Source organism: Moschus berezovskii, chromosome 5 (assembly GCF_049115385.1).
Source record: "Moschus berezovskii isolate FMDL1 chromosome 5, NW_MosBer_1.0, whole genome shotgun sequence".
NCBI lineage: Eukaryota > Metazoa > Chordata > Mammalia > Artiodactyla > Moschidae > Moschus > Moschus berezovskii.
The window spans coordinates 68,383,344-68,391,596 of NC_142464.1; positions in this window are offsets into that span (position 1 = coordinate 68,383,344).

Below are 8,253 nucleotides of genomic sequence, written 5' to 3' on the forward strand. Positions count from 1 at the left end.
AGTCCAGCCACAGTGGAAAGGTAAGGGTCTGGCTTGGTGCCAGGGTTTAGAGTCTAATATTCTGGGTTCAAATATTGATTCCTCAACTAATAGATTATCAGATGTGTAATAGATGTTTCATAACTAGTTTTAGAGAGACACTCACCGTTTTAAGCTCCTTCAAACCTCAGAAAAACCTCACAGTATGTCCTTTATTAAGTTTCCTTTGGAAACTAGTAAACTGAACACAGAGAGTTTAAGTTATTTATCCAAGGCCACTCAGCTAAAAAGTGGCATTTCCAAGATTTGAATCCAGACAGTCTTGCCCAACTAGTGCCACCTGGGAAGCCCCAGAATCCTTTTAAAAAGAGGCAGTTAATTACTGTGTATGCTGCCTTTCCATGTAAAAAAGTAAAAATAAAGGAAACATCACTTTGCAGAGCTTTCAGTTTATCACTGCATGGATTTGGTAAAGGGCGAATCACCTAATTTACATGAAGGCCTAAATCACAGGTGGACATTTTCACTGTGTTCTCCCATAATTGATCCTTCAAGGAAGCAGTGTTCAACAATTTGTTCCAGATCTTCTTTCCATGAAAAGCTATGGGAGTTCCTATACCGTGTGACTTTGTACTTGCAGACCATAGCAGGCTCCCTGAGCAGTATTGCCATTCGGTAAGAGATCTGTTAAATTCAGTGCAATCTTATTGAGGGCTTTCCAGATGACGCTGTGGTAAAGAATCTGCCTGCTGATGCAGGAGATGCAGGAAACTCGAGTTCGATCCCTGGGTTGGGAAGATCGCCTGGAGAAGGGAATGCCAACCCACTTCCGTATTCTTGCCTGGGAAACCCCATGGACAGAGGAGCCTGGCAGGTTATAGTCTATGCGGTTGCAAAGAGTCCAGCGTGACCGAGTGACTAAATAACAATTATAATGATCACGGGCTTATGAGTCAGAGAGACTTTGATTCCATCCTGACTCTCCCTGGTTGTATTACTTAAAACTCTTTAAGCCTGCTTCCTCGTATGCAATGGGATGATATTAATTAACTGCATAGGGCCATGAGGGTTACAGACAGTGGTACAGAGTTCATGATAAGGGCACTAAGACACAAACAGATGTGTGAAACGGGGAAAACGCATTCTAGGAAAAAGGAACTGCAGAAGTCTTGCTTTGGCAGGGAACTCGGAGTGGCTGAAACACTAAAAGAATCAACAGGAGATTGTCTTGTAAATTTATTAAGCAATTAGCATTCTATTAATTCTTCAACAGTCAGCATTTCTCTCTCTATAGGCCGTATATAACTAATAAAGCAAAACTCATGATTTTAAGAAAATAATTTCCTCAAACATTTGAATGCTGATTGCGAGCCTAAATTAATAAATTCTTTCATCTATTTAATTAAAATCACAACGTGAGCACACTGGATTTTCATAAATGCATCAGAAATCTTAAAAAACTGACAAGATGCACACTAAAATTGCAGTGGTTACAGAAATTATCATGTAAAATGTATTTAAAAATTACTACTATCATGGATTTAAGTTGGTTGTTCATCATATCCCTTGTTAGCCATATTTTAATTCTTATTTTTATTTTATACCTTCCTGGAATTTCTATTTCTATATCAATTTATAGCAACAATAATCATACACATCACCCCCACCACGCCAAAAAATTTCAGTCCAGCCAAAGTTGCAGATTTTGAATTATCAAATGATTAGTTCTTAGTGAGGAAGCCATACCTAGCAATTCAAACCTGCACAATTAGTCTTTAGGTTGAAACTTTTAAAAACAATCAAGTCTCATTTTTGATGTCACAGAACTTTAACGTCCCTTTAAAGTTCTAACAGATTTTGAGTTTTGAAAACCAAAAGCAGCATGGGTTCTTTAAAATGTTCACAGTCTGGGACACAGTAGGGGAAGGAGAGGATGGGATGAACTGAAAGAGCAGCATTGAAACATATATATTGCCATATGTAAAATAGCGAATGGGAAGTTTCTGTATATCACAGGGAGCTCAACCAGGTGTGCTGTGACAACTCAGAGGGGTGGGATGGGGTGGGGGATGGGAGGGGCACATGTATGCTTTTGGCTGACTCACATTCCTGTAAGGCAGGAGCCAACATAAAGCAATTATCCTCCAATTAAAAATAAATTTTAAAAAATGTCCCACAGTTCAGCCATCATAATATATTGATCTGATCTGTTACTAGTTGGCAACTTGCATGTGCTTTATTAATACCTCATTATAATGGTAGTGTCATCTAGAACCTCGCTACTCAAAGTATGGTCCATGGACCAGCAGCATCAACATCATGTGGACAAAGAATCTCACTTCACACCAGCAGACTCACAACCTGCATTATAATAAGACATCAATCTACCCTATGATTTGATTGTACTTTAACACTGAGAAGCGCTAATATAAAGAACTCATCTGCTTGGAGATGACAGATCATCTGCAGCTAGCACTCCTCTTCTGGTCATGCAATTCACTTATCCTCTTGGCAGCCACTATTGCTCCTCTTATTTTCTTAGTTTGAGATTTCATTTTAACTGCTAAGATTTTCTGCTACATTGGCCGAGAGAAGCAGGCTTGGGACTGAATCCGAGGAATCCAGTACTGGAAGGAGTAGATGAGGTCGAGTTGTCCAGAAATCTAGGAAAAAAACAAGAGAGTGTGACTGTAATGGAAACCCAAAGCAGAGACCTTTCAAGGTTCTCTAGTCAGGTTCTCTGATCACACTGATGAGCACATAGTAAGTCCTCCATAAGCATCAGCCGTTGTTCCTGTGATTATTAATAGTAGTTATTAATTATTAAAAAATGAAGAACAGATGCTGTGTTGCACAAGCTGGGGAAACCCAAGAAGCATCAGTGCAGAGATTTCTCATGAAAGTAATATTCCTGGACCTTTTGACAAAGGATTTATGATCCCTCCAGGGTATTGAATGAAGAAGAACTGATTTGTAGAATAAACTCAGGAAAAAAAATTAAGGTCAGAGGAAATAGTCTGTTCACTGGTGTGTTTGCATTTCTCTTTGAGGGCAGGATGAGTGGTGTGAAGGAAGAGGATGATAACACATCTAAGTACACTGATTTTTGCAGAATGGCACAACTTTTCCACCACTTTGTTAGCTGGACCCTGACTTTGAATATTGTTTTCAAAATTTCTTGCCCCAAAGAAATGAGAGATCTAGTCCTACAAATCCGATGAAGAGTTAGTTCCCCTGAGACCTGAGAGTGTTCTGTTAGAAATTAATCTGGCTAAGGAATGAGGACAGAATAACACAGGAACATTCTAGAAAGTATGTTGATTAGGACACACTAACTCTAGTAATAATCTATTTCATAGCTTAAATCTGTTGGTAGGTTGTATTATCATAAGCATTTAGCTATTAGCCAGAAATCCTAGATAAACTGATGGATCTCTGTAGATTTTGTATCTGATGCTGTTGCATTTCAAGCTGTGTGTGTGTGTGTGTGTGTGTGTGTGTGTGTGCGCGCGCGCCATCTCTTTAAAGTTGGCTGAAAACCAGATTTCACTTGTGACTTTAATACCCTGTGTGGGGACGTGCAGGGAGTTGACAGCGACACCTGGTGGCTGATAAGGTAAAGTACACCGGCTTTGTTAGAAAAGAAAGGATTTGAATTGTGTCTAAAATTTGGTTTTTGATAGAGAATTCTTCACCAGTTCTTTTTTGTAGAGTTGCAGTCACATATTTAAAAAATAAGCTTTGATTCTTTTAGATTATTTTTATATCCTTCAGCCTGTCTTTCCTAAAGAAACCATCAATCAGGTGGATTGACTAGCACCATAGCTGGGCTAGGAAAGCCAGGACTAGGCTGAGGCAAATGCAAATTTAAGGAGATGCCAAAAACATCAGTAATGAATATAGATCACATTCTAATGCAATTAATTTTAAAAGGCAAAATTAATGCAAAAAAGTCATTATAAACAAAAATACTAAAATTTTAAATACAGGAATCAGACGAGATCGGGCACGTTCAGGGTGGTATGGCCGTAGACTAAATACAGGAATCAATGTTACTGATTTCCCCTTTTTTATCTCAGTTTCCAATATGGCTCCAAAGGCACTGAAAAGAGCCAGCAAACTCAATGGCCTAGCCCCTCACCGGGTTCACGCATGTTCAATGAATGCATGGCAACCACCCCACCGCCACCCACGGTTTCCTTGTCCCTCCTGTGTCTCTTCCTGTGTCCTCTCATTCTGGTCAAGGGTAAGGAGCCTAGGTCAAGGGCGGTGATCGAGAAGAAGGAAAAATAGAGAACAGAAAACTTAAAGGTGGCCCTGGGGGAAAAATTGGGAATGGAATCTTCCATTTCTCCTGTTTTCCTTTACAGCACCCTCCTTCCTCCATGTTCTTCCCAAACCTGCTTCTCAGGAACAGGGCCTGAGTCACTCATTCACACCTAGCTGCTCTCTGCTGAGTGGGCCTGAGGTAGGGGAGGGCATTGTTCCAGTGAGAAAGTCCCTTCTTGCTTCTTTTCAGCTTTAACACGCTCGCTTTGTTCCCCTGTGGTCAGGACCAGGGCAGGGCATGGGGGAAGGAGAGGTGAGAGTCTGGGACCTCAGGCCATGCTGCTTCTCTGGGGTGCACGTCTATGGGAGACGTTGGAAGCTAGTCTATCTCAAGTGGCCTGGAAGGGTGGGAGTTCGGTCCCGCGTTTCCCCATTCCCCTTCCTGAGAACTGGCAATCCGGAAGTAGCCTGCTGGGTTCACAAGAGGAGAGGGTTCCCCTCCTGCATTCTCCTCATTTGCCTTTCACCTAACTGCCTGGTAATCAGACTGATGGTGACTGCAAATAGCAGGAAAAGATTGTGCAATTGGAACCACAGAAGCCACTGTGAAAAGAGGAAGTAAAGCCGGTGGGTTGAGAACTTACTGGTGAAAAAGGATCAGAAACTCAAGAACAAAGAAGAATTTCAAAAAGCCCTAAGAAGCAAGTGACCTTGACAAGAAGGCCCAAAAAGTCTCATGGATGGGGCTGCTCAACACATAATGAAGACAAACGCCAGAAATAAGAGGAAGCCAAGAGGTACTCACGCTATACAATTGTGTAAGGTGTTATGGCTTTCCAGTATAATCCCCCTGGGGATTTCAGGAAGAAGCACAGGAGCCCTCTGACAAAGCACAGACATCAGAGCCGGCCCCAGTCCCCAGATCACTCACCGGGACACATCAGATACCCTAGATCACATATCAGCTGTTCTCCTGACCCAGAAAACTACACATCCCTTATCACCTGCTTGCGGCTCTTCACGAACCTGGCTCCTCTCTCAGCAATGTAATGGGTCTCTTTTTACCAGTAGAGGTTTCGCTGACTGCTGGAGCCCATGTGGTCAGCAGGGGAATCATACTGACATTTATCCACAGCCTGCTATACACTAAGTATGTGTTTGGTGCTTTATCTGTTTTTTCTTTAATCATCACAACAAACCTTTTAAGTAAATATTATAACTGTCATTTTAACAAATGACAAAGTGAGTGAAGTGAAAGTCGCTCAGTCGTGTCTGACTCTTTGCGACCCCATGGACTATACAGTCCATGGAATTCTCCAGGCCAGAATACTGGAGTGGGTAGCCTTTCCCTTCTCCAGGGGATCTTCCCAACCCAGGGATCGAACTCAGATCTCTGAGACGCAAAGAAATTATGTGACGTGCTGATGCTCACATAGCTAGTAAATGATGGTCCCAGGATTTGAACCTGGGTCACAGGACTCCTACTCTGTCTTTATGTTCTTTCTGTTGCATTAGGTCAGGATGGCTCCCCATCCTCCTCCTGCATCCATGGCAGACACTGCTAACGATAGTGGTGGTTGTTCTCTTCGATCTAGGACCATATACAAGGCACAGTCTACACATAAAGAAGCGGAAGTTATGATCCATGTTATCAAGGAGTTTGCTTTGACACAGGTTAAAATATAATGCAGCTGTAGACTAGCAATATAAGGCCGTAAATAACACTCCAACCTTGAGTGCTAAAGAGATTCTGGCAAGCTTATGAATCATAGAAAATATATCCAGTGTCCTTTGTCTGAAAGCTGGCCTTTTCCCTGCTTCCTAATTCCTTGGATTTCTTTTCTCAGCCTAGATATTACTCATTTATTCAATCAATAGATATCTTCTCTGGGTCTGAGAGTACAGCACAGAACAAGGCCAAGTCCCTACTCTCAGGGAACTTAATTTCCTGTAGGAAGACAGACAATAAACAAGCAAGCACACAGAGAGAGGCACATGCTTCAGCTAGGCATAGTGGGAGGAGACTGTGAAGCAGGGAAGATGGGCAGATGTGAGTGGAGTGTTGCTCTAGGTGAGGTCATCTGGGAAGGGCCTTCTGGTAAGGTGGCATTCTAACTGAACCAAGAGGGAAGAGAGACAGGGAGCCAAGAAGATATCACCAAGGGTCTTGCAGGCAGAAGGAACAGGAGGAACAAAGGCCTGTTTGTGGGATGGCCGAGACCAGCCTGGCTGGAGTGCAGTCAGTGAAGGGACAGTGTTAGAGGTAGAAAGTCAGGGCCTCGTAGTTGCTGGTAAGGATTTGGGCTTTTACTCTGAGCAAAACGAGAATCCACTGGGGAGAGCTGAGGGGAGGGCTGGCATGGTCAGACGGGCACTTTAAGATGCTCACCTGGGCTGTGGTGCCAGCACCATGTGGACATAAGGAGCCCCCTCTGTGTTCTAGGAGGTCCTCTTTCCTTCCCTCTGGAATCCCTTTTGTTCTGATTTCACCTGCATTTCCCCAAGCCAAATGGATGTGGGCACAATTGAGGGGCGGTGGGGTCACCATCCTAGAAACAGTAGAGATCTGGGTTGCTACTTAGTGATGTTGCCGGAGTCCTGCCTCCAGGGTCTCTCTGTCTCATTCCTGGGGACCTGAGAGGGTCTCACGTGTGCTTCTGAAACATTCCTCTGCTGTTCACTGCTCTCAGCTCCTAGCCTGGCTGTTGCCACAGGTTCTATCACCATTGCATATGTCACGCACATTTGGGGACTCTGATTCCCTGCCAGACTACTCCTGTGGTCACTATGTGGAAGTGAGGAGAACTGTCAAGCCTCCAGACATCAAACAGGACTGATGTGGGCGCTCCAGTTTCCATGTGTTTCTGTTCAATGGAAAGTCTCCTTTTATGTAGGAGGGCTCCCTCTCTCTAGGAATCTGGTACAGGACCCCTGGGAGCCTGCACCGGAAGACAGGTGGGATCTAACGGAACTGGCTGAGCTGCACTGTGTCAGCTCCAGACTCCCCAGGCATCTACCTACAATCATGCTTTTGCCTTGTGACTCTCTTTTCCCTTCAGGCTATGATCGTCTTCATCTGGAATGCTGACCCCTATTGCAGTTTGTTTGAGCCAGGTGAAGTGGATTTAAGGGTTTGATGACATATATTAAGAGCCAGCAGACTCTGACCAGCCACCTATTTTTGTAAACAAAGTTTTATTGGAATAAAGCCATGCCCATTCATTCACATATTGTCTTTGGCTGCTTTTACAACGTAACAGCAGAGAGGAGTGGTTGCTAGAGAGACCATATGGCCTGCAAAGCTGAAAATATTTACTATCTGGCCCTTTATCTAAAGAGTCTGCCAACCTCAGTGATAGATTTAGATCTGCTAACTCTCACAGAGCAGAAAAGAAGAGTAAGGGCTTCCCTGGTGGCTCAGTGGTAAAGAATGCCTGCTAATGCAGGGGACAGATTCTATTCCTGGCCCAGGAAGATACCACGTGCCTTGTGACAACTAACCCGATGTGCCACAACTACTGAGCCAGCGCTCTAGAGCCTGGGAGCCACAAGAGGAAACCCCTGCAACGAGAAGCCCAAGCACCTCAATGAAGAGCAGCCCCTGCTTACTGAGACTAGAGAGAGCTCATGCACAGCAGCAAAGACCCAGTGCAACCAAAAATAAAATAAATAAATAAACAATGAACGAATAAATAAATCCTTAAAAAGAGATAAAAAGACTGTTACAAAAATAGGTAAATAATGAAGTCCACAGTGGACTGACAATAGTACTAATATTGCAATGAAAAAAGGAGGAAACAAGACAATGGAAGCACTCATATTCTCCCACTCATAGTGCAGACTGCTTGTCAGATAAAATAATTATTCTCTAATCAGGTCTGTCAAGAAGTTGGAAGAGAGAGAAAGAGGAAGAAAGGCAGGGGGGAGGGATAGGGGATAGAAATGGGCAGATGATAGGTAAATTGTGGCTATAGTTTATAAGTTCAGTTTTTTAAAAATGCTGGG